The sequence below is a fragment of the Bombina bombina genome, chromosome 6, assembly GCF_027579735.1.
Source record: "Bombina bombina isolate aBomBom1 chromosome 6, aBomBom1.pri, whole genome shotgun sequence".
In the NCBI taxonomy this organism is placed as follows: Eukaryota; Metazoa; Chordata; class Amphibia; order Anura; family Bombinatoridae; genus Bombina; species Bombina bombina.
In genome coordinates this window covers 572,916,677-572,937,387 of record NC_069504.1, presented here as the reverse complement: position 1 = coordinate 572,937,387, position 20,711 = coordinate 572,916,677, and positions in this window count along the sequence as shown.

Genomic DNA, 20,711 nt, shown 5'->3' with positions numbered 1-20,711 from the left:
TCTAGCATTTGTTGTTATACTTTGTATAATGTTTTCTGTTGCTACTTGGTGCTCTTCCCTCAAAAAGTTGTAATGTGTTATGAGTTAAGCATACACCCTTCCAAGATCCAAGCTTTGAGATAGTCAAGATGTATATTTATAGACTAATCTGTTAGATCTATTATGTTTGTACTAACTCTCCCCCTCCCCTATTTTAAAATATTACATTATATACTGTACAAACTGTACCCTATTGAAAAGTCAGGCCAGTGCTCTAAAAAGTCAAAGCCCTCATTTTTACACCATAGTATTCTTTATTTAGGAAGCAAATACAACTATTTATACCACATTTTTAACCAGGAATTAACTGCCCTTAGCTCCTTCCGCCTTATTAGTTTAACACATGGCAATATCTCAGAAAATACTACCATGGAGGTCCTTGCTTTAAGCTTCCTACCTAACTTCCTGAAGCCATTTTTAAGGACACTCTAGCTGACTCTGTGTAACAATCCAAGGTTTATAGAAGGTTTTGTCAATGTTTATTCTAGGTTTAATAACTCTGAGTTTTTGTATAGATATAATCCTAGAGTTATGAATCTCAACTGTGAAGCATATGTAAATATTTGTACCTAAATCATTTAACAGGGGAAGTTTCTTAATCCCCCATTGCATGACAGAGGAGAGTTTGATATTATTTAAAAGGACATGAAACCCAAATTTTTTCTTTCACGATTTAGAAAGAGCATACAATTATAAACAACTTTCTAATTTACTTCTATTTTCTATTTTGCTTCATTCTCTTGATATTCTTTGCTGAAAAGCATATCTAGATATGCTTAGTAGCTGCTGATTGGTAGCTGCACATAGATGCCTTGTGTGATTGGTTCACTGTGTGCATTGCTATTTCTTCATTAAAGTATATATAAAGAATGAAGCAAATTAGGTAATAGAAGTAAATTGGAATGTTGTTTAAAACTGTATTCTCTACCTTAATCATGAAAGAAAATGTTTGGGTATAGTGTCCCTTTAATTACTCACTCACCAGACCTATGATAAAGAGGAGGGTGATTGAGTATGAAACATATATATATATATATATATATATATATATACATATACACATATATACACACACACACACACACACACAATATAGGCAGGAGCATTGTGCACACAAAGTTTGTAATTAAAATACAGTCGCTAGTGCTAGCTTACCAAAATAGATTAAAGGATATGAATTCCGTTCCTGAAGACAGCAGGCACAGGAGGAGAGAAGACTGGCAAAGGAGATGTTGCGTCTGTGATGATATGACTGGTAGCAGAACAACAGGAAGGCCAGGCAGCGTGGAGTCTGAGAGAGGCTTGCGTTGCGACTTGTGGATGACGTCACCCGCCGATCAGCTGTGCAGAACGGAGTATGGAGGCAAAGCAAACGGGAGTTTGCTAACGAACTGGGTAGCAGAATAGAGTAGGTAGGTAAGACTCTTACTGGAAGTCAAAGGAAGAGAGGAATACTGGATAACGATATCCATCGTCTTAGAGGAAATGACAATGATTGCCATAAACAATACCAAGCAAAAATAGTTGGAAAAGGCGTCTTCTTATAGGAAGTTGGGCGTATAGGAAACACCCAGTTAAAGGTACAAGGGTTGTGACACTCTGTCATTAGTGACAATATGCACCATGACTGCTGCATCAGACCCAGATCCCTCTAACAATGTATCAATACGCTCCACAATGTGCCGAATACAAGCCACTGGAAGACAGCAAACTGTTTTAATTAAGGGATCTGGATGAAAAATTACCCTATCTACCTTCTTTATAATAGAGTCTCCTATGACCAACATCTGTCTTGAGCCCAGACTCTTGTACCCCTCTTCTGTTACTGAAAGACTATTCACTGAAGTGCTAGACAGAACATCCCTCTCTAACAAAGCCGCACTTAAACCAATATCACCATCACCTTAAAGGGACAGTCAACACCAGAATTTTTGTTTTTTAAAAAGATAGATAATCAGTTTATTACCCATTCCCCAGTTTTGCATAACCAACACAGTTATACTAATACATTTTTTACTACTGTGACTAACTTGTATCTAAGCATCTTCTGACTGCCCCTAATCACATGACTTTTAGTTATCTATTGACTTGCATTTTAGCCAATTAGTGCAGTGTCTGCCACTAGCCACGGGCGTCAAATAAAAAAGAGGCGGCCTTCAAGGGCTTAGAAATTATCATATGAGCCTTCCTAGGTTTAACTTTCAACTAGAATACCAAGAGAACAAAGCAAAATTGTTGATAAAAGTAAATTGGAAAGTTGTTTAAAATTACATGTCCTATTTGAAAAATGAAAGTTTTTTTTGGACTTGACTGTCCCTTTAACTCAACCTGGCAAATCTATTACAGTGTATCAGCTTAGAACTGGCCTGTCTCTTTCTCTTACTTCTACGTCCTAACTGTGACCAAGCTACTTCCCTGTGTATCCCCATCTGAATCAACTTCATCCCCACTGCTAGAACCATTAACAGCAGACACATCAGATCCCCAGCGCTCACCACTTCCACATCTTCTCCGGCAGCGTGTCTTCAGCGAGTGCACACGTCATCAGCCTGCTTCCAAGTGAGGGTGTCGTAAGACAGCGTCGTCGTTAGGACGCCAAACAGCATACAAACAGGAAAACAGGTAAGTCTATCGCAACTCCTCCCCAGGAAACGCACAGTGACTCTTGTTGTAAAAATAGAAAAGTCTTTTATTGGTAGTAGAGCGCAATTAAAAACAGGGAATGTGAGATGCAACTCACAAATTCAATAATGGTGTTCCAGTATTGCAAGACACGGCAAACATGTTTCGTGTGGGGCCTCCACACTTGTTCACTGCTGTTGATTGCAAACACTGGATACACCTTTTAAGGACAATCAATCACCAAAAATACAAACATGTGTGTACTTAACCCTGCCTATACTATTTGGCAATTATCTGTATAGGCAGGGTTAAGTACACACATGTTTGTATTTTTGGTGATTGATTGTCCTTAAAAGGTGTATCCAGTGTTTGCAATCAACAGCAGTGAACAAGTGTGGAGGCCCCACACGAAACATGTTTGCCGTGTCTTGCAATACTGGAACACCATTATTGAATTTGTGAGTTGCATCTCACATTCCCTGTTTTTAATTGCGCTCTACTACCAATAAAAGACTTTTCTATTTTTACAACAAGAGTCACTGTGCGTTTCCTGGGGAGGAGTTGCGATAGACTTACCTGTTTTCCTAGAACCATTAACAGCCTGTTCAACCATATCCATTTTCATTTCATGATCTTGAATATTATGCTCAGCTGCAATTCGTCCCCACAGTACTCTAACACAAGCTTTTAAAGAGACAATATGCTCACACTTGCCACAGACATATGATCCCTGTAGTGGCTGCTGCACCAATGCAAACATAAGGCAAGCCGTGCACTGAATGAGATCCATACAGGTGAAAATAATTCCTCCTATATAGATGTTTAAAACATTGCAAACCCATTATACAACAACTAGTTTAACCCCTTCACTACCGGGACTATAGGAGAAAAACTTGCACAAAAAAAACGGAGAAACGAAAACGGTACAATAAAGTCATGTTGTTGAAAAGACCAGTGAGTGCAAGCCACTGTTTATTGATGTGTTTCCCTGCATCCACCCTGGCAAGTTGTTTTATGAAGTGAGAGTGCTCTCCATCTGCTAAACTGAACTATATACAGTAGACAACCCAAGGTATTGGTCTAGGCACATCTCGGTACATATTTCATGCCATCATTTTACCGCCAAATGCGATCAAATTAAAAGAAAAACGTTAATTTTTTCAAAAACTTTGGGTTTCTCACTGAAATTATTTACATACAACTTATGCAATCATGGCACAAATGGTTCTAATAGCTTCTCTGGGATCCACTTATTTCAGAAATAGCAGACATAGTTGGCTTTGTCATTGCTTTTTGGTAATTAGAAAGCGGCTAATTGCAGCTGTGCAGCACACCTCTTTTATTCCTGGTAGTAAAGGGGGTTAATAAAGTAGCTTGTAAATTTAATTTTAGCATCAGTATAGAGATTATCCTCCCACCTGACACTTCCCACCCCCTGATCCCTACCTGATCCCTCCCAAACAGCTCTATTCCCTCCATTACCCCCCACTGGTCACGCCCATCTTAAAGGGACATTCCAGCCTAGGAATTCAAATGGATGCATTTCACTTTTTAGTAGAAGCATTATTGCAATATACATGAAATAGCAAAAATTATTCTAAGAAACGCTGTTTCAAAAGTTTATTTAAGTATGCCCCATGCACCAGCATTTTAAACACAGCAATTGTGTAAAGAGCCTTAGGTGCTTGTATCATCTGGTAATGACTCAATTTGTTAATTGCGGACATGATACAAGCCCCACTAATGCTCTAAGCTGCTGCAGTACTTAAATTGCTGGTGCACTTAGAATATCTAGCTATGCCTCACATGCACGTGCAGAGAAAAAACAAAATGTATGCTTACTTGATAAATTATTTTATTTCCACCCTCCTCCCAGTTTCCCTCCCTCTGGCACTAGCAGAAGATCGTTACAGATGGTGACACACACAGTTGGTGACGCATCAATTTTTTCTTAATATTCCTAACAAAACTATGTGATACACCTACAAATTCAGCAACCTTGTACTGCAACATGTTTTTTGCCCAGACCAACAATTTGACCGATTTTCATTACCAACAAGTCACTTTGTTTACCCATGGTTAAAAACATATACAGGGAGTGCAGAATTATTAGGCAAATGAGTATTTTGACCACATCATCCTCTTTATGCATGTTGTCTTACTCCAAGCTGTATAGGCTCGAAAGCCTACTACCAATTAAGCATATTAGGTGATGTGCATCTCTGTAATGAGAAGGGGTGTGGTCTAATGACATCAACACCCTATATCAGGTGTGCATAATTATTAGGCAACTTCCTTTCCTTTGGCAAAATGGGTCAAAAGAAGGACTTGACAGGCTCAGAAAAGTAAAAAATAGTGAGATATCTTGCAGAGGGATGCAGCACTCTTAAAATTGCAAAGCTTCTGAAGCGTGATCATCGAACAATCAAGCGTTTCATTCAAAATAGTCAACAGGGTCGCAAGAAGCGTGTGGAAAAACCAAGGCGCAAAATAACTGCCCATGAACTGAGAAAAGTCAAGCGTGCAGCTGCCAAGATGCCAATTGCCACCAGTTTGGCCATATTTCAGAGCTGCAACATCACTGGAGTGCTCAAAAGCACAAGGTGTGCAATACTCAGAGACATGGCCAAGGTAAGAAAGGCTGAAAGACGACCACCACTGAATAAGACACACAAGCTGAAACGTCAAGACTGGGCCAAGAAATATCTCAAGACTGATTTTTCTAAGGTTTTATGGACTGATGAAATGAGAGTGAGTCTTGATGGGCCAGATGGATGGGCCCGTGGCTTGATTGGTAAAGGGCAGAGAGCTCCAGTCCGACTCAGACGCCAGCAAGGTGGAGGTGGAGTACTGGTTTGGGCTGGTATCATCAAAGATGAGCTTGTGGGGCCTTTTCGGGTTGAGGATGGAGTCAAGCTCAACTCCCAGTCCTACTGCCAGTTTCTGGAAGACACCTTCTTCAAGCAGTGGTACAGGAATAAGTCTGCATCCTTCAAGAAAAACATGATTTTCATGTAGGACAATGCTCCATCACACGCGTCCAAGTACTCCACAGCGTGGCTGGCAAGAAATGGTATAAAAGAAGAAAATCTAATGACATGGCCTCCTTGTTCACCTGATCTGAACCCCATTGAGAACCTGTGGTCCATCATCAAATGTGAGATTTACAAGGAGGGAAAACAGAACACCTCTCTGAACAGTGTCTGGGAGGCTGTGGTTGCTGCTGCACGCAATGTTGATGGTGAACAGATCAAAACACTGACAGAATTCATGGATGGCAGGCTTTTGAGTGTCCTTGCAAAGAAAGGTGGCTATATAGGTCACTGATTTGTTTTTGTTTTTGTTTTGAATGTCAGAAATGTATATTTGTGAATGTTGAGATGTTATATTGGTTTCACTGGTAAAAATAAATAATTGAAATGGGTATATATTTGTTTTTTGTTAAGTTGCCTAATAATTATGCACAGTAATAGTCACCTGCACACACAGATATCCCCCTAAAATAGCTATAACTAAAAACAAACTAAAAACTACTTCCAAAACTATTCAGCTTTGATATTAATGAGTTTTTTGGGTTCATTGAGAACATGGTTGTTGTTCAATAATAAAATTAATCCTCAAAAATACAACTTGCCTAATAATTCTGCACTCCCTGTACATTTGTTAATTTATCAGGGGCCAAATTAAAAGTGGCACACTATTTAGTGTTTTCATTTGAGTATAAACTTTGCTAGAAGTAAGCTTTTTGCATGCATCGGGTAGCACGTGTATTTCAAGTTGAAAGAAAAAAGTTTGCACAAGCAAAACCCCATGCGGGATAACCAAATGCTGCTACTGCTTCAACATACAGGTATTCTCTCTATAGAAGTCAATATAGCGCACAGAAGAAAAGAACCTAACATATTCCTTGCACGCTAACCTGACAGCAGTTCTTCACATAAAAAACAATATCATTTTTATTGTAAATACATATATACATATCTATACATTCTGTATCTATTCCTATAGATATTAAAGGTATAGATATCTATTTTACATTAACGTTATCAAATCTATATAGAAAAATATATTTAATAATACAAATTAATTTTTTTTCCACTATGTGACTAACAGAAAATGTAAAATATGCGTAACGCGCATCAGGGTTTGCAATTTAGGTCTAAATGCAGAGTTGGGTTAGCGTACATGTAGAATTGCTTACTTCAAAGTTCGTTATTGAAATATAAAATATTAAAAATTATATATATATATATATATATATATATATATATACACACACAAGCACACACACTATATATATATATATATATATATATATATACACGCAGTATATATATATATATATATATATATATATATATACATATACACACACACACACAGTATATATTTTCTGTGGATTATTTAGAATTTTTTTACATTATGTATAATAATTTGTATTAATATTTCAATAACACACACTGAAGTTAGCAATTCTTCATGTGCGCTAACGGGCCATGATTCCCACATGTTGAAACACTTGAAAGTGATGCAGCATAGCTGTAAAAAGCTGACTAGAAAATATCACCTGAACATCTCTATGTAAAAAAGAAAGATTTTTTACCTCAAAATGTCTTCAAACCCCATTGCAAAGGACTTTAACAGCAAATCAGTATGTCTGTCCCGGGACAGCCAAAGGAAGTGAGCTTCGTGCACACTCATATTTCCCTATTCAGTTTAAGGAAGTTTACTATGAAATTTCATGAGAGTTAAGTGAAATCTCATGAGATCACAGTAAAAGAGTTCATGACCTCAGCATTGCTGATGCCGATTGGCTGCTGTTCATTTCTTCATTTTTTTAAAAAATTTTTTACCTGCAGCTAAGCAGCAGCTGAAGTATAACTTTTCACACAGAACCTACTCTGCTGAGCTGAGGAAATTGTGAGGTAAAATATCTTCCTTTTTTACATAGGGATGCTCAGGTGATATTTTCCTGTCAGCTTTTTACAGTTATACTGCATCAGTTTCAAGTGATTTAGCATATGAGTATTATGTCCCTTTAAACCTAAATCGCGAACCCCAATGGGTGTAGCATATTTTACATTCCTTTGTTCTTCACATCTATTTTTTTTTCACTTTTAATATTAAATTATATTTTAAAGATATCTGATAATGTTAGATATATACAGATCTATATACCTATATACAATATATATATATATATATATATATATATATATATATATATATATATATATATATATATATATATATATATAAAACATATTTATCTGCAATATCAGCAAAGGGCTACAGGGGAAAGTATGTCTCTTTGCAGATGATACAAAAATTTGTAACAGAGTGGATGTTCCAGGGGGGGTAGACAAAATGAGAAGTGATATACAACAATTGGAGGATTGGACAAACGACTGGGATCTAAAGTTTAACACAGCAAAGTGTAAAATAATGCATTTAGGGAAGAAAAATCCAAATGTTAATTACAGACTCAGTGACACTTTACTGACTGTTACAGATGAGGAACAGGACTTGGGAATTATTATTTCAGATGATTTAAAACTTAGTAAACAATGTAGTAATGCAGCGAGTAAGGCTAGCAGAATGCTTGGATGTATTGGTAGAGGTATTTGCAGCAGAAATAGTAAGGTTCTTATGCCACTTTATAGATCATTAGTTAGGCCTCATCTTGAGTATTGTGTGCAGTTCTGGAAGCCATATCTTCAGAAGGATATTAACAAACTTGAATCTGTGCAAAGGAGGGCTACCAAAATGGTACATGGTCTAAAAAATAAAACTTACCAGGATAGGCTCAATGACCTAAATATGTATAGCTTAGAGGAGAGAAGGGAAATAGGTGATATGATAGCAACTTTCAAGTACATTAAAGTGTTTAGTAAAACTGAGGCTGTGGGTATTTTACATAAAATGGAAAATTCAAGAACAAGGGGTCATGAGCTCAAGCTAAAGGGTAGTAGATTCAGGAGTAATTTGAGGAAGCACTTCTTTACAGAAAGAGTGATTGATTTATGGAATAAACTTCCTCAAGAGGTAGTAGCAACAAACACTGTGGGGGACTTTAAAAATGCATGGGACAAGCATAAGGCTATCCTACGAACTAGATAAGTTTATACTGTTATGTAAGGTCGGGCAGACTTGCTGGGCCTATGGCTCTTATCTGCCGTCAATATCTATGTTTTTATATATATATATATATATATATATATATATATATATATATATATATATATATATATATATATAAATATAAAACACAGGAATGGACCGCACTCACAGACTGGACTGGGTACACATGCTAAGCCACAGCAAACTCCACAGCCCTGAACACTGACAGACAGCTGCAAAGTTCCCAGCAACCCAAGCAGTTAAACCCAGATTAGCCTGGGTGACAGGTCTGCAGGAAAGCATTACAAACATTATAAACACAACACACAGAAAACCCGGCACTCGCCAGCAGATTCACAGCAATGTTTAAAAGCAAAACTGGGGGAAGTCAGTTACATTTGGCGCCAAAGGATCAAGCCCAGGACCACAACAAGGTTTCCCCCTTCCTGGGACCCTAAACCAGCACCCACACAATGCATACTTCCAAACAAACCAACTGGGAACCTTCCAGTGTGACACAGGCTTTTGTAACCTCCCCTATGTAAATACAAAACACAGGAATGGACCACACTCATAGACTGGACTGGGTACACATCCTAAGCCACAGCAAACTCCACAGTCCTGAACAATGACAGACAGCTGCAAAGTTCCCAGCAACCCAAGCAGTTAACCCTAGAGCAGCCTGGGTGACAGGTCCGCAGGGAAGTATTACAAACATTATCAACACAACACACAGAAAACCCGGCACTCACCAGCAGATTCACAGCAATGTTTAAAAGCAAAACTGAGGGGTTAACTGCTTGGGTTGCTGGGAACTTTGCAGCTGTCTGTCAGTGTTCAGGGCTGTGGAGTTTGCTGTGGCTTAGGATGTGTGCCCAGTCCAGTCTATGAGTGTGGTCCATTCCTGTGTTTTGTATTTACATAGGGGAGGTTACAAAAGCCTGTGTCACCCTGGGAGGTTCCCAGGTGGTTTGTTTGGAAGTATGCATTGTGTGGGTGCTGGTTTAGGGTCCCAGGAAGGGGGAGACCTTGTTGTAGTCCTGGGCTTGATCCTTTGGCACCAAATGTAACTGACTTCCCCCAGTTTTGCTTTTAAACATTGCTGTGAATCTGCTGGCGAGTGCCGGGTTTTCTGTGTGTTGTGTGTGTGTGTATGTATATATATATATATATATATATATATATATATATATATATATATATATATATATATATATATATATATATATATATATATATATATATATATATATACACATATACATACACATATACATACATACATACATACACATATATAATCATACATACACACACATGGTTGCAAAACTAAAAAAATAGATCAACATTATTAAGAATAAATATAACATTAATATCAAAACTGCCCAATGGGTCTAATAATTTGTGAAGGTTCTGTATTTCTTCAATGTACATGCATATTATTCTCAGGCTGGTCTTTGTTTTGCATACATCTTTATATCTAGCATTTATTTAGGGATAAAATGGGACATAAAGGTAGAAATATAAAATATTCTAAGGTGTTATATGTAAGCAATAGTTCAATAATAAATGCTCTGTGTTTAACCCCTGCAAAGGGGTTCGCTCCCAGTAGTGCATTGCTGCTCTTGCACCTATGCAGGTATACGTTTTCAACAAAGGATACCAAGAGAATGAAGTTCATGTTATAACAGAAGTAAACAGAAAATGATCTTAAACTTGCAAGCTCTGTCTGACTCATGAAAGTTTAATTTTGACTTCCATGTTCCTTTAATGACATGAAAAAGTGCAGGTTTTAATCGAGCATCAAACCTATAATCAGTGTTTCATATTTGTCTATCTAGTAATGTTTTCTGCTGCTAATGTTCTCATAGATTTTACATTTTTTTAATGTCATATAACTTTAAAACAAACAAAAAACAACTTGAAGCTATTAAAATGTAAATACATTTACTGCTCTTTATTAATCTGTATAAAACTGAAAGAGTCGGTGACATGCTGTACTTACTTGATCTTTATTAATCTGTATAAAACTGAAAGAGTCGGTGACATGCTGTACTTACTTGATCTTTGGGAATAAGAGCATTGCTCTACTTGATCTGTGATGTAATTAGAACTGTGCCAGGACATAAGAGTCACACATATAATTGGTTGCTAATTCAGTTTTCCCTCTGGATTCAGACTGATCTTGCTCAGCAATTATATTCATTTCATGTTCCCGAATTATAATCTGCAAAAGTAGAGTATTGATGTTACTGGTAGATAGAAGAGCTTTCTGCAGTTATATAATATAGTACCTTACATGAGAGAGTAAAAGATGTACACAACAGCAGCTCACGTTGACAATAAATCCATGCAAATTCATTTCTCGTTTATCTGAACCCTGTTTTATTACACATTTGAAGATATTCTGAAAGACATTAAATCTCACAAGCTCCTTTCAGATGTTTCACAAATTAAAAACGGCTTAATTGTGTGTATTTTTTTTATATATTCCAGTTGTTTCTAAAAATATAATATAATTGGATACAGTTGCTTAAAAGGGACATTAAACCAAAAAATATTTCATGATTTAGGTAGAACATACAATTTTAAACAACTTTCCATTTTACTTCTAATATCAAATTTGCTTCATTCACTTTGTATCATTTGTTGAAGGAGCAACAATGCACTACTGGTTTCTTACTGAACACTTGGGTAAGCCAATGGCAATCGGTATATATATATATGCAGCCACCAATCAGCAGCTAGAACCTAGATAACTTTGTTGCTCCTGAGCTTACCTAGATAAACCTTTCAGCAAAGGATAACAAGAGAAACAAGCAAATAAAAAATAGAAGTAAATTGGTAAGTTTTTTAAAATTGAATGTTCCAGCTAAATCATTCATTTCTTTGGGGGGGGTCATGTCCCTTTAAATGAAAGTTAAAGGGACATAATTTTTTCTTTCAATATTCAGATAGAGAATAAAATGTTAAAAGTTTCCAATTTACTTATATTATCAAATTTGCTTCATTCTCATGTTATTCTTTATTGAAGATATACCTATGTAGGTAGCGTGCACATGCCTGAAACACTGCATGAAAGGAAATAGTGCTACCATCTAGTTATCTTGCTTATGTATAACATTGTTGCAAAGCTGCTGCCATATAGTGCTGCAGACACGTGCACACTCCTGAGCTTACATCCCTGCTTTTCAACAAAGGATAACAAGAAAGCAAAGAAAAATTGATAATAGAAGTCAATTGGAAAGTTGTTTAAAATCTTATGTTCTATCTGAATCATGAAAGAAAATTTTGGGGGCAAACTTCCGGGCAGCAGCCATGTTTGGTTGTTTCATTGCGTGCTGAACCAACTTTCCAGCTTTTTATTTAAAATATCTTCCTTTACAATAGCCATCTCATCTATCTAACTAATAAATCCTGATCTAATGAAGATGTGCATTCTACTGAAACCTTAATGTCCTGGATTGCTGCCTGCCGTAATATTCTGGAGATATTTTTAAGGCTGTGACGTTACAAAATACCTACCGGCTGGATTTCTTTGGGATCTCGTCATTAAGTAGCGCAGAGAGTGCTCAATATACATTTGAGCTATAAATATACCCAACAAGTGTGTTTTTGTTATGGAGTCCACTTTTCTGCTTAAAGCAATAAGCACTTAGATAGATGAATACCAAACCGCCTTTACAGAGATCCTTCATGTAGTGTTCACCCCCCCCAACAATATGCCTTTAGAGACCCTCCTGATGAGCAATTTGTGGTTGGCGATGCCTTGGGGGCCTAGCATTTGACACCTGCTGTGCCTTCTAAAATTCATGATTCAGGAACGATTAGCTGGGTCTTGTCGCAGCCTACACAAGACCAAGATGAATAACTTTTTTGAGAGTACACTAGCTAGATGGATCAATGACAGGGATATCGCAGGGGGTCTGGAAGGGCTGCTATGAAATTCAGTGGGCAATGAATATGGGAAACCTTTTGAAAATGCTTTTCAGGACACTGGTAATTCAGAGTTTATAACACTACCAGCAGTGTTCACAAAATAAGTAAAGGGAAGGATAATGATGACTATATCGCTTACTTGCTTTAGAAGTCACAGCAAAAAGTTGACCAAGATCAGGTATTCAATGTATGAGTTATGCACCCCTTTCAAATACCTACATTCTTCTCTCAACACCTCTGTAGAAACCAACAAGTCTTCCTGTCATGAGATGCAGGACATATGCAGGACACAGCAATGATGGTACAACTCTATTTTATTACAGAGCATAGCAATACACATCCAGACAGGTTGATTGTACTAAACTAACTGCGACACAGACACCGGACCTAAGCCCCGCCCACAAGCTAGTGACATCACATCCTGCTCTCATCACATCTTCCCCTTTTTCAAAGGCAAAGCATACATTCGCATAAATTAAATAACAAGGTACACCAACAGGGTATACAACAACATTTTGTTTTTGAACATTATAAAAACAGATAGATTAGAAAACATGAACAAATAAATTACATCCTGACTTGGACATCGGGGTAGACTACCCTAGTCCACAGTGACCATGGGATTATTCTGCCCATACTTCCGGTCACTGTTCTAGCTAAAGTCAGTCCCTGTATCGGGCCGGAAGTTTCACCACTCTTCCGCTTGATGTAACTTTGCATGAACTGTCCTCTGATACAGAAGATGGTGAACAAGAGTCTGCTGGAGGCAAAGATATATCCCCGCTATGATCTTGCTGAGGGGAAGGCACCTCTCTTAGAACAGGGGATCCCACCGGCGGTGGTACTGAGGTATCCGGTTCCAGACTCTCAGGTACAGGCTGAAGATGTCTTCGGTTACGGCGTGTAACCGTCCCTCCCTCTGTAAGGACTGTGTAAGACCTTGGTTCTGGAGAGCGGCCCACTACCGTAGCAGGCGTCTTCCATTTCTTCTCATCATCCAGTTTAATTCTGACACTTTGGCCCGCTTTCAGTTCCTGTAAAGGCCTGACAGAATGTCTCCTGTCGTAGAAGAAACGATAACCCTTTTTGGCCTCTTCATCCCTCCTAAGGACTTCGTCCCGAGGAACAGGGCCAGGCGGCTTGAAGACACCCACTGAGGGTAAAGTGGTGCGAATCTGGCGTCCTAGCATCAGCTGTGCCGGGCTAAACCCGGTGGCTTGAATGGGCGTCGCCCTGTATGACAAGAGGGCTAGGTACGGTTCAGATTGCTTTAGAATGAATTTTGTTGTTTGAACTGCCCTTTCAGCCATTCCGTTGGCCTGCGGATAATGTGGACTTGACGTGGAATGTACAAAATCATATTCCCTGCTGAAAGCACTGAACTCTGTAGAAGCGAACTGCATGCCATTATCACTCACCAGCTCCATTGGAATGCCCCAGCGGGCGAACAGGCTCTTCAGGCGAATGATAACGGCCTGACTTGTGATATCATTCAGGGGTGCTATTTCCAAATACCTGGAATAGTAGTCGATAACAACAAGAAACTTTTTCCCGTGCAGTTCGCACAAATCAGCAGCTATTTTCTGCCACGGCCCCGCAGGCAGCGGAGTAGACATTAAGGGCTCCCTTCTCTGAGTAGGCCGGCGTTCCCGGCAAAAGGCACATTTAGACACGTGATTTGCAATGTCGGAGCTGATCCCAGGCCACCACACAGCTGTAGCTGCTCTTTCTCTGCACTTTGTAATGCCTAAGTGGCCATCGTGAATCCTGTTTAACATCTCCTTCCTCATGCTGACAGGAATTACAATACGGTCTTGGAACAGCACCAACCCCTCCAGCTCCGTGAGCTGCGACCTCTCTGGCTGGTAAGCATTTAAAGACATCCAGGCTGCCCGGCTCTCGGGCCAGCCATCTCTTATGTACCTTATAACTTCTTGCAGATCTGTGTCCAAATATGTCTCTTTCTTTATCTCTTCCAGTTTCCTTGAAGAAATGGACTTAGAGGCCAGAACTGAATCAACATACACTTTTACATCCGACTCTGTGGAGGATTCTTCAGCAGCAGCCAGCGGGAGCCTGGACAGTGTATCTGCCACAACCAGCTGCTTCCCCGGCACATGCACTGCCTGAACATTGAACCTGAGTAGTCTCATTAAAAGTCTCTGGCATCTCAAGGGTGTTTTGTCGATGTCATAAGAATTGATAAGAGGGACTAGCGGTTTGTGGTCAGTTTCCAGACTAAATTTCTCCAAACCCACTAGATAACGCTGAAAGCGCTCACAGGCCCAAACTGCAGCCAGGCACTCTTTCTCAATTTGAGCGTATTTTGACTCTGCAGCCGTCAGTGTGCGGGAACAGTAGGCGATGGGCTGTAGTTTGTTGTCATTCAGCTGCAGGAGTGCAGCCCCCAACCCATAACTGCTTGCATCAGCACTAACCACAGTCTTTTTTGAAGGGTCGTAGAACCCCAGCACTGGGGCAGACCCCAGCAGGGACTTAGCATGCAGGAACGCTTTTTCTTGTGAGGGTCCCCAGACCCAGGCAACATCTTTCTTAAGCAACTCTGTGATAGGGTGCAAAACTGTAGATAAATCTGGAAGAAACTTGCCCACGTAATTTACAAGGCCCAATATCTGTCTCAGCTCATGTACATCAGAAGGGCTTTTCATCTGTTCGATAGCCCGAATTTTCTCGGGGTCCGGCTTGATGCCATCCCCGTTGATGATATGCCCAAAGTAGCATAATTCAGTTTTCCTAAAATGACATTTTTCTTTATTCAGCTTCAGCCCAGACTCTTTGATAGCCTGCAGCACACAACTCAAACGCTGATCATGCTCCTCCACTGTAGACCCATACACTAGAATGTCGTCCATGACGACTGCTGTGCCCACGTGGCCACTCAGGAGAGAACTCATTTCCCTTTGAAAGATCTCAGGAGCGGAGGATATCCCAAAGGGAAGTCTGCAGAAGCAGAACCGACCTACCGGAGTGATAAAGGTAGTCAGTTTGCGGCACTTTGGATCCAGGGGGATCTGCCAAAAGCCGCTAGAAGCATCTAATGTGGAAAAGAACTTCGCCCCAGCCAACTTCGGGGCTATATCTTCCAACGTCGGCAGCACAAATCTCTCCCTCTTCACTGCCTCATTCAACCTTTTCAGGTCCACACAGATGCGCACCTTCCCATTTTTCTTTGCAACTGGAACAATGGGGGCACACCAATCAGTTGCTTCAACAACCTCTTCAATAACCCCCATAGACTTCATGCGCATGAGCTCTTTCTCCACTTGAGGCATGAGCGGGAACGGAATTCTACGAGGAGTAGAAATACTGTATGGGACTGCATCACTTTTAAGTGCTATACGGACAGGTTTGCAGTTCAGTAGGCCCAACTCGCCAAACATATCTTCAGAGACCTCATTCACCCTGGCCACGAGGCCCAAATCACAGGCTGCTTTTCTGCTCAATAAACTGTTAACACACTGACCTCGGATCACATGCACCCACATGGTGAACTTTCTCTGTTTGTACTCACAGCTGGCGAGAAATTTCCCCACACAATCAATGCGGCCACCAGGACTATGGACGTTTGTCGTAACCTTCGCCAGCTGGGGCTGTCGAGGCAGTTTCATAAATTCAGCAAAAGACATTACAGTGATATCAGCTCCTGTGTCAATCTTAAAATCAACATTGGCTCCCATTACAGTAAAAGTAACTTTCCAATCTTCCTCTGAGCTTGTCCGTTCCACAACAGACCCCACAAAAGACACTTCCTGACCCTCCTGGTCACTGTCCACCTGCATCTCCTTAATGTATTCAGTTTTACACACCACTTCAAAATGGCCTATTCTGTTACATTTTCTGCATCTTTTATCTCTGGCCGGGCATATGGCACTCTGATCATGAGCCCGGTAGCACCGTGTGCATCTGCCATGTTGCGCCCATCCACTTCTAGGCCTTTCCAGTACTTTTGATCTACCGCTCACACTGTGCCTTTCACTAGTAATTTTTCTAGACTGTTGCACTTCATCCACAATACTCTCAGACCTCAGATCAGCACTTTGCTTTTTCACCAGTTCACTCTGGCGGGCCATCCTAATAGCCCCTTCTAACGTTAAATCAGGCTCTAACTGCAGCTTCAGGGAGACTTCAGCATCTGCAATTCCAATAACTATTCTGTCTCTGATTTGCTCTTCTTTAGCAACACCAAACTCACAGAATTCAGCTAATTCATACAGGCTGCGCACAAATGACTCCACAGATTCTCCCACACGCTGATTACGTTTGTGAAAACAAGCTCTCTCATGAATCACATTTCTTTTGGGCACAAAGTGGGCACTGAGTTTATCCATAACTATATCAAAGTTAACTTCTTCCCCTTCTTGAAAAGTAAAAGCATTGAACACTGGCTCTACATCTTTCCCCATGGAGTATAAAAGAGAATTAACTTGTACTTCACCACTCTCCTTGTTCAGTTTGGATGCAATCCTGAAGCGCTGAAACCGCTGACGCCATGTGGGCCAAGCTGCAGGCTGAGAAAAGTCAAAAGGCTCAGGTGGGGTAAACTTTGACATTGCAATCGATCAGGAACAGAAGCGCAGTCCAGAACTTCTGACACCATGTCATGAGATGCAGGACATATGCAGGACACAGCAATGATGGTACAACTCTATTTTATTACAGAGCATAGCAATACACATCCAGACAGGTTGATTGTACTAAACTAACATTCGACACAGACACCGGACCTAAGCCCCGCCCACAAGCTAGTGACATCACATCCTGCTCTCATCACACTTCCTATTTCTGGGCATGCAGGAAAGAAATACATACATATTCGCCCCTGTCCGCCCCAGCTTGCCTGTGGCCGGCAGCAATCCGTTGCCGGAATTCAGCATTGCACAAGAGCGCTGTTTTGTGCTCTTGTGCAACGCCAATCACACGTGGGCAGAAGCTGTCAATCTCCCCGGTCAGGTGAGACCGGGGAGATTGAAATTCTCCACTTGAGAGGTGTAGAAAAGGTTAGGAAGCAGCGGTCTTACCCCTCTGCTGATAGCGATGTTAGTATATAACTTTTGCAAACTTTAATTATACCTTTAGTTTAATGTTCTTAGTTTACTCACTCTATGGCCAGATTACATACCCCTATGTCCCTTTAAATATGGATATATTATGCAGATTTAAAAAGACATTAGATTAAAAAAAAAATTTCTTTTATACAAGAAAACAAAACTTTTAAAAAAAAATTGCCAGGAAAAAAAAGTTGCCAGGAAAAAAGAAAAAGCTGTTTAAATTTGAACTGAAACTAATAGAACAGTATCTGTTTCATTCTTTATTCTACAAATGCTTATAGGTATTTCCCACTAACATTATTTGGCTGATAGTTACATATGTTCACTGTACCTTTCAGCCAAGTACTCAAGTCATACTGCTAAATTTTATGAGAAATGCTACTCTTTATTAGGAAGATAAAACATTTTGGAATACATATATAGATAGTTTATAATTATACAACAGATTAGTCTTATGGACCTAAATCAAGTTTGTCTAAAGGCATCTCATAATCTACCAGTAGAATGTTGAGTGCTGAGCAGTCCTTCTCAAGATTGTTCTGTGATTTTGCTATTTTAAAAACCATGCTAAAATCGGCCCCTCTAACTTAAGTTTGTGAACCCTTGTTTTGATATATCTTTTTAATGTGGAAAATGCTTTTAGATTCCACTTTATTAGGTCACTTCATATATTTGAAGTTTTATTTCATGTCACCTCATTCCATTCTCTCCTCTAAACTATGCATATTTAGATCAGAGAGCCTTTGTTTGTACTTTTAATATTTTAGACAACATACTATTTTAGTAGCCTTCCTTTGGACATTTTCTAATTTACTTATTTCCTTCTGGAGATATGGGGGACAAATTATCAAGCTGTGGCGAATCATGTCTACCCGACATGCTGCCCCCTACACATTCGTGGAAAATCGTCCACTAGCAGGAGGTGTCAATTTTCCTGATCGTATCAGATTGGGATGATTGTTGTCTGCCACCAAAGAGGTCTAACTAGTGATCTGTAAAGTGACATAAGAACCTTACTACTTCTGCTGCTAATACCTCTCCCAAAGCAACAAAGTATTCAAATGGATTTAAAATATCACTGATAAACATGTTAAACAAAACAGGTCCAAGAACTGACCCTTGGGGAATGCTTCTAGTAACTGACCCCTCATTTGAATGTACTCTATTAATTAAAATCATCTGCCTTCTATCCTTAAGCCAGCATTCTATTTACTTAATGTTAGCATCTACTTCAAAACAATACATTTTGTAAACATTTTTGGTGTGTGACAGTTTCAAATCTTTTCCTAAGAGCTACATATTCTACATCTATGGCTACTCACTTGTCTATTAATTTAGCTGCTTGATCAAATAAATCAAGTACATTTGTCTGACATGATCTCATATCAGTACAACCATCTTGCCATTTGTCTTCTAAGTTGTTTTTCTGTAGGTAAGACACAAGTCTTTCCTTTAATTTCCCTGCAATTGAGGTCAAACTGACCAATTTATAGTTACCAGAATCTTCCCTACTACCCCTTATATAAAAAGAGACCACATTAGCATATTTTCAATCATTTGGAACAACTCTTGTTAACAGTGACTGATTAAATAAATCAGCTAATGTAGTTGCTATCATAGATCGAAATTCCATTAGAACCCTTGGATAAATATTATCTGTAGCCACAGACTTATTTACTTTTAGTTTTTATAAAGCCATTAAAATATCTTCCTCTGTAAAAAAGAGGTACTATCCAAATTATTTACAGCAACATCCCTTAAAAGATTAAAACTTTTAGGCAAGTTTGACATGTGCAGAAATAGAATATACTAACAAGCACTAAAAAAAGCAGACAGCATCTGTCCTGTACTAAACATTACGGGCAAGATTACATATGCAGTGTGTGGCACGAGGGGTGCTGGAAGGCCTACAAGCCCCTGCTGCTGTACTACCTGCTGCAGAGGATATACCTGGTGCTGCTGTGGAGGATATATCAGCTGCTGCTGGGGATGCTCTCCCTGCTGCTGATATTGTTGCTGCAGCTGGTCTACTTGCTTCTGATGTCCCTTGTCATGGTACTGCGGCCATCCCTGCTCCTTCTGCTGCTGTCCCTGGTGCTGCCCCTGCTGCTGTTGTTGCTGCAACAGCAGCAGGGCAGATGGTCTGTAATACCACTCTGAAATTCACACATGTATATGCAGGCTTTCCAGGGAGTGTGCGCCAGACCTCCTTATTCCAGCTTTTTAAATCTGGAACACTCTCGGGAGATTGGCTGCTCAGTGAGTATGCACTACCTTCATTCTGTCTGTGTTTTTCTCTTAAAGGGACACTAAACCCAAAATAATTATGCCATGTTTCAGATAGAGAATACAATTTTAAACAACATTCCATTTTACTTCTATTACCTAATTTGCTTCATTCTTTAGATATCCTTTGTTGAAGAAATAGCAATGCACATAGATGAGCCAATCACATGAAGCATCTATCTGCAGCCACCAATCAGCAGCTACTGAGCATATCTAGATATGCTTTTCAGCAAATGATATCAAGAGAATGGAGCAGATTAGATAATAGAAGTAAATTAGAAAGTTGATTAAAATTGGTTTCATGTCCCTTTAAATTATTTATTATTTATTATTAAATTGTTTTAATTTAAAGGGACATTTAATTAAAATGGCATGTTCTATTTGAATCATGAAAATAAAATTTTGTCTAGACTAATACTGTCATTAAATTATATTGCTTACAATGCACCAATTTAATGGTCTAGAAAAATATATATTTTAAATTAAATCCCTGTTATGTCCCTTTAAGCACATGATGAACCTGTAGTAATCAGAATACATATGTTACACGACAGGTAACACAGGGTACGGCTGTTGACCCCCTTGGCACACCACCTTACAGAGCCACAACTCAGGTACCAGGAGGCCCACATATGT